The sequence below is a fragment of the Triticum aestivum genome, chromosome 6B (genome assembly GCF_018294505.1).
Source record: "Triticum aestivum cultivar Chinese Spring chromosome 6B, IWGSC CS RefSeq v2.1, whole genome shotgun sequence".
Classification (NCBI taxonomy): Eukaryota; Viridiplantae; Streptophyta; class Magnoliopsida; order Poales; family Poaceae; genus Triticum; species Triticum aestivum.
The window spans coordinates 343,561,390-343,578,139 of NC_057810.1; positions in this window are offsets into that span (position 1 = coordinate 343,561,390).

The following is a 16,750-nucleotide window of genomic DNA, read 5'->3' on the forward strand; positions in this document are numbered from 1 at the left end:
GTGCACCTGTCTTTGTACATAGGGTTATATGCCTTGCCGGCAAGGCCAGTACAAAAGGGGGTTGCTGGGGGACCCGACAACTGCGCCTTACGGGTAAAACTTGCGAAGATGTTCAATATTCCAGGAGTTGCTCACTAGGATCCCATCTTCGGTCTCCAAGTGGACTGCGCCGGGCCTGGTGACTCATATTACCCGACAAGGGCCCTCCCACTTTAGCGTCAACTTGTTGGAATTCTTGGCCGACTAAGCGCGCCTAAGAACAAGGTCGCCCTCTTCAAGGCTTCGCGCATGAACCTTGCGGCTATGGTGGCGGCGCAAGGCTTTGCTACTAGCGCCCAGCTCACACAGCAGCCTGAAGACGATCTACCTCATGGAGCATGGCTTGATCTTGCTGCAACTGCTCTTTCTCAAGCTCATCATAAGCGAGTGAGGGAGTCCTGGATTAAGGGGTCCTCGGACGGCCGGACTATTAACATGGGCCAGACTGTTAGGCTATGAAGATACAAGACAGAAGACATCTTCCCATGTCCGGATGGGACTCTCCTATGCGTGGAAGGCAAGCTTGGCAATTCGGATATGTAGATTCCTTTATCTGTAACCGACTTTGTACAACCCTAGCCCCCTCCGGTGTCTATATAAACCGGAGGGTCTAGTCCATAGGGGATGATCATAATCCCATAGGCTAGACTTCTAGGGTTTTAGCCATTACGATCTCGTGGTAGATCAACTCTTGTAATACTCATATTCATCAAGATCAATCAAGCAGAAAGTAGGGTATTTCCTCCATAGAGAGGGCCTGAACCTGGGTAAACATCATGTCCCCCGTCTCCTGTTACCATCGACCTTAGACGCACATTTTAGGACCCCTACCCGAGCTCCGCCGGTTCTGACACCGACATTGGTGCTTTCATTGACAGTTCCGCTGTGACGTCGAAGATAGGGTTGATGGCTTGCCTTGTTATCAAGGACAACATCACCTCCGAAGGAGCCCTGGCCTCAGGCCAAACCCTCCGGCTGGGCGGCTTCACTATGACTGCCCTTCGGCCGTTGGGCCGACGATGACTTCTCGGGTCATCGAAAATCGCCTCCGCATCAGCTCAGAATACTCTGAACAGATGGATCCGATGGATTTATCATCTTTAAATAGACTCCTGGATCGCATTGCCGCCTTGGGAGTCGCTATAGACTATGATCGGATTGGGCTTAAACCCGATCAGAGAGAAATTGAATCCCGCCGATCACCCATCAAATAGCGGTCGTGGAAGAGCAATACGACAACTCCTCCTCTATATTGAGGACGAACTATGTTCGGATTTCTGAGCTCACAGAGTCGGATACCCACCCGCGGGAAGACGTGCCCCATACTTTGAACCTAGAGTCGGACTATTGGCCTGAAAAATTGGTTGATATCCCGGAGCCCAAACTATTAAGCTCGGAAGTTTCTCAAACTCCAGATCCCAGATTGGGTCAGGGTTCGGACTTAAATCCACAAACCCACCCAGATACACGCGATCTTATCCACATCAGACAACAGTATCAAGAAAGGGTCCATCACTTTTGGGCTAGATTCCTCCTTGTCAAAGACAAGATCAAAGATTGCCGCGATGAAGACGCAATCTCATTATTCTGCAAAAATTGCACGGACGAGGGAATCCTCAATGCCATCAACCGCCGTCACGTATCTCACTTTGCTGACTTGGCAACCATAGTACAGAAGTACTACGCAATGGAAAGTGTCTGGCAAACTCAGGCGGCTTCTTGGGAGCCACCGGTTCCCACTCAACCCCTCGTCCAGATAAAAAGGATGCACCCCCGTCGGCTGCCTGATCCAATAGTAAAAAATCGAAGTCCATTACAGGGCACAGAACCGTTCTGGAGGGATGGCTCGATAGGCCACGCAAAATACACACAACATCGGATACCGTACCAACCCACAACCTTAGAGCGTGCTGGATACTCCGGCAAGTGGCCAAGAGCGGTGAGGCTCTCCTCACCAAAAATACCGCAGAACAACATCTCAATGACCCCACAGTATTGACAGTCTTCGAGACCTTCACCTCAAACAATAGGCGCAAAAGGGCACTCCGCGGCCTCGCTGAAATCTGCCAAGTCGCAGCAATAAACCCCTGGAATGACACGGCCATAACTTTCAATGCCAGTGACGAACCAAAATTCAGAATAGTCCCGGCACCAGCCGCATTAGTCCTCAGTCCGATCGTGGATGGCTTTTGGCTTAACAAAGTGCTCATGGACGGGGCAGCGGACTAAACCTCATTTATGAGGAAACTCTCAACATAATGGAAATAGGCAGGAGCTGCATTGAGCAAAGTAGCACGACCTTCCGAGGAATTATTCCCAGTTGGGAGGCGAGATGTGCGGGAAAAATCACACTTGATGTGGTCTTTGGCACACCGGAGAATTATCGGTCCGAAGAGATAACCTTTCAAGTGGCCCCTTTCAACAATGGATATCACGCCTTATTAGGGCGAGATGCATTTGCAAGCTTCCAAGCTATACCCCATTATGGGTACATGAAGCTCAAGATGCCCGGGCCCAATGGTTTCATCACCCTTGCCAGCGATCCGGACATAGCACTCCGCTCCAAAAACAAAACCGCAGCCTTGGCCCTCGAAGCGTTGTCTGGAGCCCTCGCGGCCGAAGAATTAACCGTGTTGCACTCCACGGTGGATAGGGACGACGTGATTCTTGATAAGCGACCCAAATCCACCTTCTTTAAACCACCAGACGAAATAGTCAAATTCCAAGTCCACACAACGGACTCCACAAAGACAGCGTATCGGGGCACAGCTGGACCGCACGGTCGACGTCGCGTTGTGGGCGTTCCTATGCGAAAACTGGGACATATTCGCCTGGCACCCTTCTGATATGCCAGGGATTGCATGCAGGCTGGCCGAACACAACCTAAACATACTGAAGGGATATAAGACGGTCAAGCAAACATTGCGGCACTTTTCCGAACCCAAACGACAAGCCGTGGGGGAGGAGCTAGCCAAGTTACTCGAGGCCGGATTCATCAGAGAGATAAAACACCCGGACTTGCTGGCAAACCTAGTGATGGTACCAAAGAAGGATAAATCCTGGCGCCTATGTGTCGATTTCAAAGACCTCAACAAGGCCTGCCCTAAGGATCCCTTCCCCCTCCCCCGCATCGATCAGATGATCGACGCTACCGCAGGACACGACACACTGCGTTTCCTCGACGCATACTTCGAATACCACCAAATCAAGATGAAGGAGTCTGATCAAGCCGCAACGGCATTTATCACCCCATACGTGCCTTTTTGCTTCAACACTATGCCTTTCGGGCTCAAAAACGCCGGTGCCACCTATCAACACATGATTCAAACATGCCTAGAGAAACAAATCAGCAAGACAGTTGAAGCATACGTGGATGACGTAATCATCAAAACTAGGCACGTCGAGTCATTAATAGACGATCTACGTCTCACATTCGACAACCTCCAAACAATGGACAGCGGCCGAACTCCCTAAAGAGTACGGTGCATACTCCAACTAGGTCATGCACTTCGACGGCTCCAAAATGTTGGCAGGCCTAGGAGCAGGTGTTGTCTTAACATCCCCCACTAGGGACACAGTTCAGTACGCACTCCAAATATTACACACAGACTCCAACAACATAGTCGAATACGAGGCCTTGTTGCATGGTCTTCGGATGGCCGTCTCCGTGGGCATACAATGCCTAGAAGTGCGCAGGGATTCAAACCTTGCAATATCCCAAATAAATGGAGATTTTGATACCGAAGATCCAAAGATGGCGGCTTACCGTAACACCGTTCTCAAAATGTCGGCTCGGTTCGAGGGGCTCAAGTTTCACCATGTGGCTCAAGAAAGTAATCAAGCGGCGGACTTCCTTACTCGCATCGGTGCCAAGCGCGACCACGTCCCACCTAACATTTTTCTGGAAAGGCTTTTCAAGCCATCCATGGTGTGGCAAGGAGAGGGCAGCACGCCAATCCGGATCCGACTACAACCCTAGACTCTGAACACACCAACATCATCGGGGGCTCAGCCACCGAAATTACACCGCCGACCCATTTAATCATGGCAGTCATTGCCCCATGGACCGAACCCTTCTTGGCCTACCTTAATAGGCAAGAAATCCCTGAGGATCAGAATGAGGCGCGCTGCATTGTGCGATGCTCTAAAGCATACAAAGTTCACCAGGGAGAACTCTACAAGAAAAAAAGCGCTACCGGAGTACTTCAAATATGTATCTCCGAGGAAGAAGGGTGGCAACTCTTGGCTGAAATTCATGTCGGTCTCGGCGGTCACCACACCACAACTCGGGCCCTTGTAAGCAAGGCCTTCCGTACAGGTTTCTATTGGCCAACGGCCCGAGCAGACGCACATGACCTTGTCCAACATTGCATCGGATGCCAGCTTTTCGCCAACCAAAGCCATATGCCACCCACCGCTCTACAAATAATCCCCATCACTTGGCCTTTTGTGGTCTCGGGGCTTGATGTGGTCGGACCCCTTAAAGGAGGAAGCCAAAAGAAAAAATATGCACGTCAATTATACCTGGGGGCTTCTTGTACAGAAGCTTATTATTATTATTATTATATTCCAAGCATCAAGCTCACCACATATGTGTCCTTTCCGCATTTGTACCTTCTTTGCCATTATATGCATTGATATGACTTAAGTTTTGGCCAACCTGGGTTGCCTGGCTCTTGTGCTTATGCCCTACGTTCCTGTTAGTTCGGCTAGGGCATAAAGGGAGCACCTCTGTGATTGTTACTGCTGGGTCATCCGGATGTGTACCTTAGACTGGATGAAGCCGAAAGCTAGCGTTCTTAAGGGAATATTCGGTCAGCGGACTAAAGATGAACCCCCAGATGTTATGTATGCTGTGGTTTTTTCAAACATAGTTCGGACATGCACGTTAACGCATGCTGACCCAGGGAAAGGAACCCTTAACGAAACTATTCTCTCTGGAAGATGTTTCTTACGATAAAAAAATGTAATATAACATAACTATTCTCTCTGGAAGATGTTTCTTACGATCAACTGTTCAAGCAACTATGACCCCTATGCCTAGTTTCCACACGTACCCCGGTATATCTTACCGAGTGGGTATTCGAAAACACTCCGCACCTTCGGGTCTAGAGGTCGAAGCGAAAAGGTCTGCCAGTGACAATCGTTTTACAATCCGGCTAGTGAAAAATTTGTCAATTGAAGTACATAGTCACTTGGGCTCAAAAACTTCTTCCTCTATGCCATCCAACAGGCTATCTAGCTTACAATCCTGTTGGGAATACTTGGCGGCTACTTGTACCTGGTCATATACCAAACTAACAGGAATTTCTTTTCCTTCTGACCCTAAAGGTCCGACCCGGGCCACGTGATTCGGTTCGAGCTTGGTATACCACGTTTTCACCATGGCCCAGTGATACGTCACCAATGTATCTATAATTTTTGATTGTTCCATGCAATTATCATACCTGTTTTGGATGTTTATGGGCTTTACTATACACTTTTATATCATTTTTGGGACTAACCTATTAACTAGAGGCCCAACGCAAATTGTTGTTTTCTTGCCTATTTTAGTGTTTCGAAGAAAAGGAATATCAAACGGGGTCCAAATGGAATGAAACCTTCGGGAGAGTTATTTTCGAAACAAACTCAATCCAGAAGACTTGGAGTAGATGTTTGGGAAGCTTCGAGGAGGCCACGAGGGTCCAGGGCGCGCCCTACCCCCTGGGCGCGCCCCCACCCTCGTGGGCCCCTCGTGGCTCCCCTGGCCGACTTCTTTCGCCTATATATATCCATATACCCCAAAAACTTCCAGGAGCACAATAGATCGGGAGTTCCGCCGCCGCAAGCCTCTGTAGCCACCAAAAACCTCTCGGGAGCCCGTTCAGGCACCCTGCCGAAGGGCGAATCCATCACCGGTGGCCATCTTCATCATCCCAGTGCTCTCCATGACGAGGAGGGAGTAGTTCACCCTCGGGGCTGAGCGTATGTACCAGTAGCTATGTGTTTGATCTCTCTCTCTCTCTCGTGTTCTTGAGGTGATACGATCTTGATGTATCGCGAGCTTTGCAATTATAGTTGGATCTTATGATGTTTCTCCCCCGCTACTCTCTTGTAATGGATTGAGTTTTCCCTTTGAAGTTATCTTATCGGATTGAGTCTTTAAGGATTTGAGAACACTTGATGTATGTCTTGCCATGCTTATCTATGGTGATAATGGGATATTCTTGTGATCTACTTGATGTTTGTTTTGGTGATCAACTTGCGGGTTCGGTGAACTTATGCATAGGGGTTGGCACACGTTTTCGTCTTGACTCTCCGGTAGAAATTTTGGGGCACTCTTTGAAGTACTTTGTGTTGGTTGAATAGATCAGTCTAAGATTGTGTGATGCATATCGTATAATCATGCCCACGGATACTTGAGGTGACATTGGAGTATCTAGGTGACATTAGGGTTTTAGTTGATTTGTGCCTTAAGGTGTTATTCTAGTACGAACTCTATGATAGATTGAACGGAAAGAATAGCTTCGTGTTATTTTACTACGGACTCTTGAATAGATCGATCAGAAAGCATAACTTTGAGGTGGTTTCATACCCTACCATAATCTCTTTGTTTGTTCTCTCCTATTAGTGACTTTGGAGTGACTCTTTGTTGCATGTTGAGGGATAGTTATATGATCCAGTTATGTTATTATTGTTGAGAGAACTTGCAATAGTGAAAGTATGAACCCTAGGCCTTGTTTCCTAGCATTGCAATACCGTTTGTGCTCACTTTTATCATTAGTTACCTTGTTGTTTTCATAATTTCAGATTACAAAAACCTATATCTACCATCCATATTGCACTTGTATCAACATCTCTTCGCCGAACTAGTGCACCTATACAATTTGCCATTGTATTGGATGTGTTGGGGACACAAGAGACTCTTACTTATTTGGTTGCAGGGATGTTTGAGAGAGACCATCTTCATCGTACGCCTCCCATGGATTGATAAACCTTAGGTCATCCACTTGAGGGAAATTTGCTACGGTCCTACAAACCTCTACACTTGGAAGCCCAACAACGTCTACAAGAAGAATGTTGTGCAGTAGACATCAAGCTCTTTTCTGCACCGTTGCCGGGGAGGTGAGTGCTTGAAGGTATATCTTTAGATCTTGCAATCGAATCTTATTGTTTCTTTTTTTATCACTAGTTTAGTCTATAAAAGAAAATTACAAAAAAATTTGGAATTGAGGGCGCCTCATATGCTTCATCTTTTTAACGTCTTCCGTGAAAATAAGGATTCTGAAAATTGTGCTCAAGTACTAGAAGAAGAATTATATAGGATGCTTGGCATAAAATATGTGAATGATGAGCATGATTGCAATGTTGTTAGTATGAATTCTTTGAATTCCCATGATGCTAATGATATGCAAAGCCACAAGCTTGGGGATGCTATGTTTGATGAATATGATATTTTTTGTCCCCCAAGTTTTGATGACCAAATTTATTATGATGAAAGCATGCCTCCTATTTATGATGATTATTGTGATGATACGTATGCTATAAAGAATAGACATAACCATGAAACTTGTCATCATGATTTTAATTTTCAATCGGATTATGCTTCACATGATAGTTATTTTGTTGAGTTTGCTCCCACTACTATTCATGAGAAGAAGTTTTCTTATGTGGAGAGTAGTAAAATTTATATGCTTGTGCATCATGAAAATAATGCTTTATGTGATGGTTATATAGTTAAATTCATTCATGATGCTACTGAAAATTATTATGAGGGAGGAACATATGCTTGTAGGAATTACAATAATATCAAGTTTCCTCTCTATGCTAGTTGATTCTTGTTCCCATAAGTTGTTTGCTCACAAAATCCCTATGCATAGGAAGTGGGTTAGGCTTAAATGTGCTAGTCATATTATTCATGATGCTCTCTTTATGTTTCAATTCTTATCTTTTATGTGAGCATCATTGAAATCATCATGCCTAGCTAAAAGGCATTAAAGAAAATCGCTTTTTGGGAGACAACCCAATATTTACCCTAGCTAGGGGCGTTAAACGATAACGCTTGTTGGGAAGCAACCCAATTTTACTTTGGTTACTTGCTTTTTGTTCCTGTTTAGTAATAAATAATTCATATAGCCTCTGTTCAGATGTGTTTTTATGTTTTAATTAGTGTTTGTGCCAAGTAGAACCTTTGGGAAGACTTGGGTGAAGTCTTTGTGATCTTGCTGTAAAAAACAGAAACTTTAGCGCTCACGAGATTAGCTGCCGTTTTTTACTGGAGAGTGATTTTAGGTTGATTCTTTTTGAATATGATTAATAGACAAATCCTCATATCCACCAATTTATTTCAGAATTTTTGGAGTTATACAAGTATTCAAATGATACAGATTACTACAGACTGTTCTGTTTTTGACAGATTCTGTTTTCATTGTGTTGTTTGCTTATTTTGATGAATCTATGAGTAGTATCGGAGGGTATGAACCATAGAGAAGTTGGAATACAGTAGATACTACACAAATATGAATTTAGATTGAGTTAAAAACAGTAACTAAGTGTTGGTTTTATTTTCTTATACTAACGGAGCTTACGAGTTTTCTGTTGAGTTTTGTGTTGTGAAGTTTTCAAATTTTGGGTAAAGATTCGATGGACTATGGAATAAGGAGCGGCAAGAGACTAAGCTTGGGGATTCCCAAGGTACCCCAAGGTAATATTAAAGTACAACCAAGAGCCTAAGCTTGGGGATGCCCTAGAAGGCATCCCCTCTTTCGTCTTCGTCTATCGGTAACTTTACTTGGAGCTATATTTTTATTCACCACATGATATGTATTTTGCTTGGAGCATCATTTTATTTTCTTTTGTTTTTCTTGCTGTTTGAATAAAATATCACGAGATCTTAAATTCTTAAATGTTAGAGAGTCTTCACATAGTTGCATAATTATTCAACTACTCATTGATCTTCACTTATATCTTTCGGAGTAGTTTGTCGTTTGCTCTAGTGCTTCACTTATATCTTTTAGAGCACGACGGTGGTTTTATTTTGAAGAAATAGATGAACTATCATGCTTCACTTATATTATTTTGAGATTCTTTAGAACAGCGTGGTATTTGCTAGGGTTATAAAATTTGTCCTAATATGATGGGCATCCAAGTTGGGTATAATAAAAACTATCGTATAGAGTGCATTGAACGCTATGATCAATTTCATGCTTGATGATTGTTTCGAGATATGAGGATGGTAATGATAGAGTCATGCTAGTTGGGTAGTTGTGAATTTGAGAGATACTTGTGTTAAAGTTTGTGATTCCCGTAACATGCACGTATGGTGAACCGTTATGAGATGAATTCGGAGCATGATTTATTTTTTGATTGTCTTCCTTATGAGTGGCGGTCGGGGACAAGAGATGGTCTTTTCCTACCAATCTATCCCCCTAGGAGCATGCGCGTAGTACTTAGTTTTGATGACTAATGGATTTTTGCAATAAGTATATGAGTTCTTTATGACTAATGTTGAGTCCATGGATTATACGCACTCTCACCCTTCCTCCATTGCTAGCCTCTCTTGTGCCGCGCAACTTTCGCCGGTACCATACACCCACCATATACCTTCCTCAAAACAGCCCCCATACCTACCTATTATGACATTTCCTCCGAGATATATTGCCATGCAACTTTCCACCGTTTCATTTATTACGACACACTCCATCATTGTCATATTGCTTTTGCATAATCATGTAGTTGACATCGTATTCGTGGCAAAGCCACCTTCATAATTCTTTCATACATGTCACTCTTGATTCATTGCATATCCCGGTACACCGCCGGAGGCATTCACATAGAGTCATATTTTGTTCTAAGCATTGAGTTGTAATTCTTGATTTGTAAGTAAATAAAGGTGTGATGATCTTCATTATTAGAGCTTTGTCCCAAGTGAGGAAAGGATGATGGAGAGTATGATTCCGGGATTTCCTATTTGGCGCTGCAGGCGCCGGTTATAGTTGTTTCCGCAAACCGGCGCCTGCAGCGACGCTACTTGGGCTCGGCCCATCTACCATTCCCCGCACTAGCCGCCCCTATTTTGAAACTCAAAAAAGGAGAACTGCAAAGCCAGGAATCGAACCACAGATCCCTCACTTGAGCGCTAACTCTAGCAACCACTAAGCCACCGACCTCACTCGTGAATACAAACCTCATTTCTGTTTCTTTATACATACAGGAAATGCCCTTCATGTTCTCTGTGTGTTTTTGCCTTTTCTTTTTCTGTTTCCTATTTTTTCCTATTTTTTCTTAAATGCATGAAACGTTCACCAATAGATGATATTTTTTCTAATTCGTGAACTTTTTCTTTAAAATGATGAACATTTTCTTTAAAATGATGAACTTTTTTCAATTTTCAATGAACTTTTTCCAAACTTGATTAACTTTTTTTGAAATGAATGAACTTTTAGCATATTGATGAACTTATTTTAAAATATTATGAACTTTTTTCAAAATTTTGGATTTATTTGAAAATTCATGATTTTTTTTTCAAATTGAATGAACCTTTTTGAAATTTGATACACTTTTGTTAAAAAAATGGATGAACTTTTTTCAAATTGATGAACCTTCTCCAATTTGGATGAACTTTTTTCAAATTCGATGAACCTTTTTTCAAATCGATGAACGTTTTCATTTTATAGATGAATTTTTTTTGAAAATCGATGAACTACTTTTGTATTCGTGAACTTTTTTATACTTTGATAGACGGTTTTTTTTATTTCTTGTTGTGCCTTTTTTCTAGACCGGTTTTTCGTATTGGTTTTTTCTGTTTATTTTCTTTCATATTTTCCCTTTTTACTTTACTTTTTATGCACAAACTAATTCAAATTGGACAAACTTTTCCAACATTGGTGAACTTTTTTCAACTTCGATCAACTTTTTTCAAATTCGATGAATTTTTTGTTCAAAATCGAGATTGTTTTAACATCAACGGACTTTTCTTTGAAACCTATGAACTTTTCTCAAATCTGATGAACTTTTTTCCCATATGGACGAACTTTTTTACAAACCGATGAACTTTTTTCGAAATTTCTGGACTTTTTCAAATCCGATGAACTTTTTTCAAATTCGATGATTTTTATTCTAAATGGACGATTTTTTTTTCAAAATCGGTGAACTTTTTTCAAATCCGATGAACTACTTTTCAAATTGGGTGATTTTTTGTCAAAATTGGTGAACTTTTTCAAATCCGATGAACTTTTTTCAAAATCAGTGAACTTTTTTTCAAAATCATTGAACTTTTTTCAAATCTGATGAACTTTTTTCAAAATCAGTGAACTTTTATCAAATCCGATGAACTGTTTAACAAGTCGATGAATTTTTTGAAAGTTGTGAACTGTTTTCGAAATTTAATGAACTATTTTTTGTTAGAAAAATTGATATTGTCTGTATAATTTTCAAAAAATTCAGTGGTATAGTAATGGCTGAGTAATAAAGAGCGCGGTTGCATTAGTTCTAAAGCAGTTCGCATTGATATTTGTAAACTAGCGCTCTGAGCTGCAGCGGTAGAGCTATACGATTATAGGCACGTGGTGCGCGGGATCGATACCTCGTTCTGTCAAATTTTTGCGTGTTTCTTTCCGGGAACGAATTTGTTCCTGGGCCAAGCGTACGCACGGCCCACAGAGGGCGCGCTGTAGGCGCCACTTCCATGTTCGGGCACCTACAACACCGAACAGGAGCTCCCTATGATTCCCCCACAAGTAGGGATGAGACTTCGGACTTTGTGAAAAATAAAAGAGGCCAAAGAAGCCCAAATAAAAAAAGAGGTGAAAGAAGCCCACCAAAAAAATAAAAAAAATGAGAGAAAAAGAGAGAAGGGACAATGTTACTATCCTTTTACCACACTTTTGCTTCAAAGTAGCACCATGATCTTCATGATAGAGAGTCTCCTATGTTGTCACTTTCATATACTAGTGGGAATTTTTCATTATAGAACTTGGCTTGTATATTCCAATGAGGGGCTTCCTCAAAATGCCATAGGTCTTCGTGAGCAAGCAAGTTGGATGCACACCCACTTAGTTCCTTTTGTTGAGCTTTCATACACTTATAGCTCTAGTGCATCCGTTGCATGGCAATCCCTACTCACTCACATTGATATCTATCGATGGGCATCTCCATAGCCAGTTGATATGCCTAGTTGATGTGAGACTATCTTCTCCTTTTTGTCTTCTCCACAACCACCATTCTATTCCACATATAGTGCTATGTCCATGGCTCACACTCATATATTGCGTGAAAATTGAAAAGGTTTGGGAACATCAAAAGTATGAAACAATTGCTTGGCTTGTGATCGGGGTTGTGCATGATTTAAATATTATGTGTGATGAAGATAGAGCATAGCTAGACTATATGATTTTGTAGGGATAGCTTTCTTTAGCCATGTTATTTGGAGAAGACATGATTGCTTTATTAATATGCTTGAAGTATTATGGTTTTCATGTCAATATGAACTTTTATCTTGAATCATTTGGATCTGAACATTCATTCCACAATAAAGAGAATTATGCTAGGTAGCATTCCAGATCAAAAATTCTATTTTATCATTTACCTGCTTGTGCTTGGGGATGCTTGATACGTCTCCAACGTATCTTTAATTTTTTATTGTTCCATACTATTATATTACCTGTTTTGGATGTTTATGGGCTTTACTATACACTTTTATATCATTTTGGGACTAACCTATTAACCGGAGGCCCAACCCAAATTGCTGCTTTCTTGCCTATTTCAGTGTTTCGAAGGAAAGGAATATCAAACAGAGTCCAAACAGAATGAAACCTTTGGGAGAGTTATTTTGGAACAAACTCAATCCAGAAGACTTGGAGTAGACGTCATGGAAGCTTCGAGGAGGCCACGAGGGTCCAGGGCACGCCCTGCCCCCTGGGCACGCCCCCACCCTCGTGGGCCCCTCATGGCTCCCCTGATCGACTTCTTTCGCCTATATATATATCCATATACCCCAAAAAATTCCAGGAGCACAATAGATCAGAGTTCTGCTGCCGCAATCCTCTGTAGCCACCAAAAACCTCTCAGGAGCCCATTCCGGCACCCTGTCGGAGGGGGAATCCATCACCGGTGGCCATCTTCATCATCCTGGTGGTCTCCATGATGAGGAGGGAGTAGTTCACCCTCGGGGCTGAGGGTATGTACCAGTAGCTATGTGTTTGATCTCTCTCTCTCATGTTCTCGAGGTGATACGATCTTGATGTATCGCGAGCTTTGCTATTATAGTTGGATCTTATGATGTTTCTCCCCCTCTACTCTCTTGTAACGGATTGAGTTTTCCCTTTGAAATTAACTTATCGGATTGAGTCTTTAAGGATTTGAGAACACTTGATGTATGTCTTGCCGTGCTTATCTGTGGTGACAATGGGATATTCACGTGATCTACTTGATGTATGTTTTGGTGATCAACTGGCGGGTTCAGGGAACTTATGCATAGGGGTTGGCACACGTTTTCATCTTGACTCTCCGGTAGAAACTTTGGGGCACTCTTTGAAGTACTTTGTGTTGGTTGAATAGATAAATCTTAGATAGTGTGATGCATATCGTATAATCATGCCCGCGGATACTTGAGGTGACATTGGAGTATCTAGGTGACATTAGGGTTTTGGTTGATTTGTGTCTTAAGGTGTTATTCTAGTATGAACTCTATGATAGATCGAATGGAAAAAAATTAGCTTCATGTTATTTTACTATGGACTGTTGAATAGATCGATCATAAAGGATAACTTTGAGGTGGTTTCGTACCCTACCATAATCTCTTCGTTTGTTCTCCGCTATTAGTGACTTTGGGGTGACTCTTTGTTGCATATTGAGGGATAGTTATATGATCCAGTTATGTTATTATTGTTGAGAGAACTTGCACTAGTGAAAGTATGAACACTAGGCCTTGTTTCCTAGCATTGCAATACCGTTTGTGCTCACTTTTATCATTAGTTACCTTGCTGTTTTTATAATTTTAGATTACAAAAACCTATATCTACCATCCGTATTGCACTTGTATCACCATCTCTTCCCCCAACTAGTGCACCTATACAATTTGCCATTGTATTGGGTGTGTTGGGGTCACAAGCGACTCTTTGTTATTTGGTTGCAGGGTTGTTTAAGAGAGACCTTCTTCATCCTACGCCTCCCACAGATTGATAAACCTTAGGTCATCCACTTGAGGGAAATTTGCTATTGTCCTACAAACCTCTGCACTTGGAGGCCCAACAACCTCTACAAGAAGAAGGTTGTGTAGTAGACATCACCCAGGCCTCTCGCACACCTTCCCGGCAGGCCGATATCTTCCATAATCGGAAGCACCGCCGCACTTCCTTAAATAGTTGTACAAGCCCCTCCATACTTCTTGGAGGGGATTCAGATGGCCATAAGGCCTTGGCAATACTTTGCATTGCCTGCCGAGCTCTCTCGTGCATTTGCGATAGCTCTTGTAGGAGATCGTCCGAAGATCCGGACATCTCCTCTTCAGGATGGCCAGTCAGCATACCTACAGACATAACTCTGTCAGTTCCTTTCCTTGTCGAACTATGTGAAAGTAAGTTTCAACACATACTAAAAATGTTGCCTCATAGCCACTTATTTTTCTTCACGGAGTCGGCCAGCTGGGCCTGAACATCTTTTAGTTCCACACCCAGCTCGGTGTTGGAGTCCTAGAGTTTGTCCTTCTCCTCCCTGACCCGTGTCAGTATACATTCGCCCACGGCCAGTTGCCTTTGAGCTTCTGGACCCCCCGCCTATGCGACTTCCGGTACCTATCCCGGATGATCTGACGACTCTGCCATAAGATATGCACCTGTATTAATAATCCTGGCATATGATTGTGTTTTCTCGATGGAGGGTATCATTACCAGACGCTACCTTCTTGGATTTCTCCAGTTCGGTGGTAGCAGTGGCTAGCTGGGTCCGACACTTTTACAGCTCCTGAGACAACAGGTTGTTCTTCTCTGTGTGCACCTGGATATACAACGATCCTCAAATCAGCTGCTTCAAACTGCTTCAAGTCTCGGGGGCTACTGGTATATAATTATCAGAATTGTACAAGTGTGAACTTACCCGCATATCCTTCAAATATTCGTCAGTGGCTCCGGTAAGCCCATCTCGAGTAGTTCAGATGTACGCATCACCCGAGTTGAAGGCGTTGAAAGCCTCTTCTGAAAACTCGGGGTCACGAAGAGCGGCCTGCCGGGGCCGATGATTCATGGCGCTTTCTACTTCAGAGTTTGTGACGGATACTTTATCCGAATCCTCTGCAGAAGGACAATCCGGTGTCACTTCCACGTTAGGCTCAGTCCTTGAGACAGGGTCCAGAATCTGGCTAGTAGAGGCATGATCGGCAGGATCCCCGGACACAGTCCGGCGAATGTTTTTCCTGATAAGACACAAAGGATAGCATCATACACCAAGGTGACAGCCATGGATCATATTTAAAACCATACCTGTTTGATGAAGGCTCGGCCATATTTCTATTTGCCTTCGTCTTCAAAGGCCTGCCCAGCATGGGCACCGCTTTCTTGCGACTCACCTTAGGTGCAGCGTGGCGTGCCGATCGCCTCCCCTTTAGAGCATAAGATAGTGCTGTGAGTGAGGCGGAAAGAGGAAATTCTTTCGAAGGATAAGTCTCCTAGTCACTTACATGCGACGCAGGGAGAAGGCCAGGATAGTCAGCGGTGATGGCCACTTCTGTGTCGTCATAGCTCGCCTGGTAGAACACTCCTTCCCAGAGCTCCATGAATATATCTGGATCTTCTATGAATCTAGGGTCATGGGCCCGGTTGTGGTCCTTTGGCTGTGGTGTGGGACTGTGGAACTCCTTGGTGATTTTCTTCCATACCTGTTTCAAATGGACGGATTAATATTTATGGAAACTGACTCAGGGAGTAAATTGAGTAGTGGGATGGAAACTCACCCAACTGGGAGGGTTGTACATGGAAAATCCATCTCTGGGCTTAATGCGGATGAACTCTTCTTTCACCCCTTTGTATAATCCGGACAGTATTTTCGCCAAAGCAGCAGGGGTGTCCGGACCCTTTCGACTGCAGCGGGTGGCGTCATCTTCTCCGTTGAGTTCCACATAGGACGCCCTCAGTATTGGAGTGGCTGGACCCCTCGCACTATGGATATTGCCATAACCTCGACTATTGACAATCCGGACTGAGCAAGCATCTTTATCTTGCTCATCAATTGGTGGACTTCCGTGCTATCTTCCTCCCTGAGACTCCAGGGACTCCAGCTGAGGCGTTTCTTCAATGGAGCACTTGAAAATTCAGGAAGACCCATTCGGACTGGGTCGGGACGGGAGACGTCCTCAATATAGAAACATTTGGAAGACCATTCTTTGGATGCCTTCTTTGGCGTGCCGGACAGATATCCGGTCCCGACGATATGCCATATTTTGGCGCCTCCCACTTGAAATATTGACCCCTCTCGATTATGAGGGACGAGGCAGAATAGCTTCTTCCATAACTCAAAATGGGCCTCACAACCCAGGAATAGCTCGCAAAGAGCAACGTAACCCGCAATATGAAGGATGGAGGCAGGAGTGAAATTGTGCAGTTGGAGGCCATAATACTCTAGTAGACCTCAGAGGAATGGATGGATTGGAAATCCGACACCTCTCAGCAAGTAGGGAACAAAGCATACTCGTTCCCCCCTGGATGGGTTGGGGAAATTCTCCGCCTGTTCCCCACCTTCG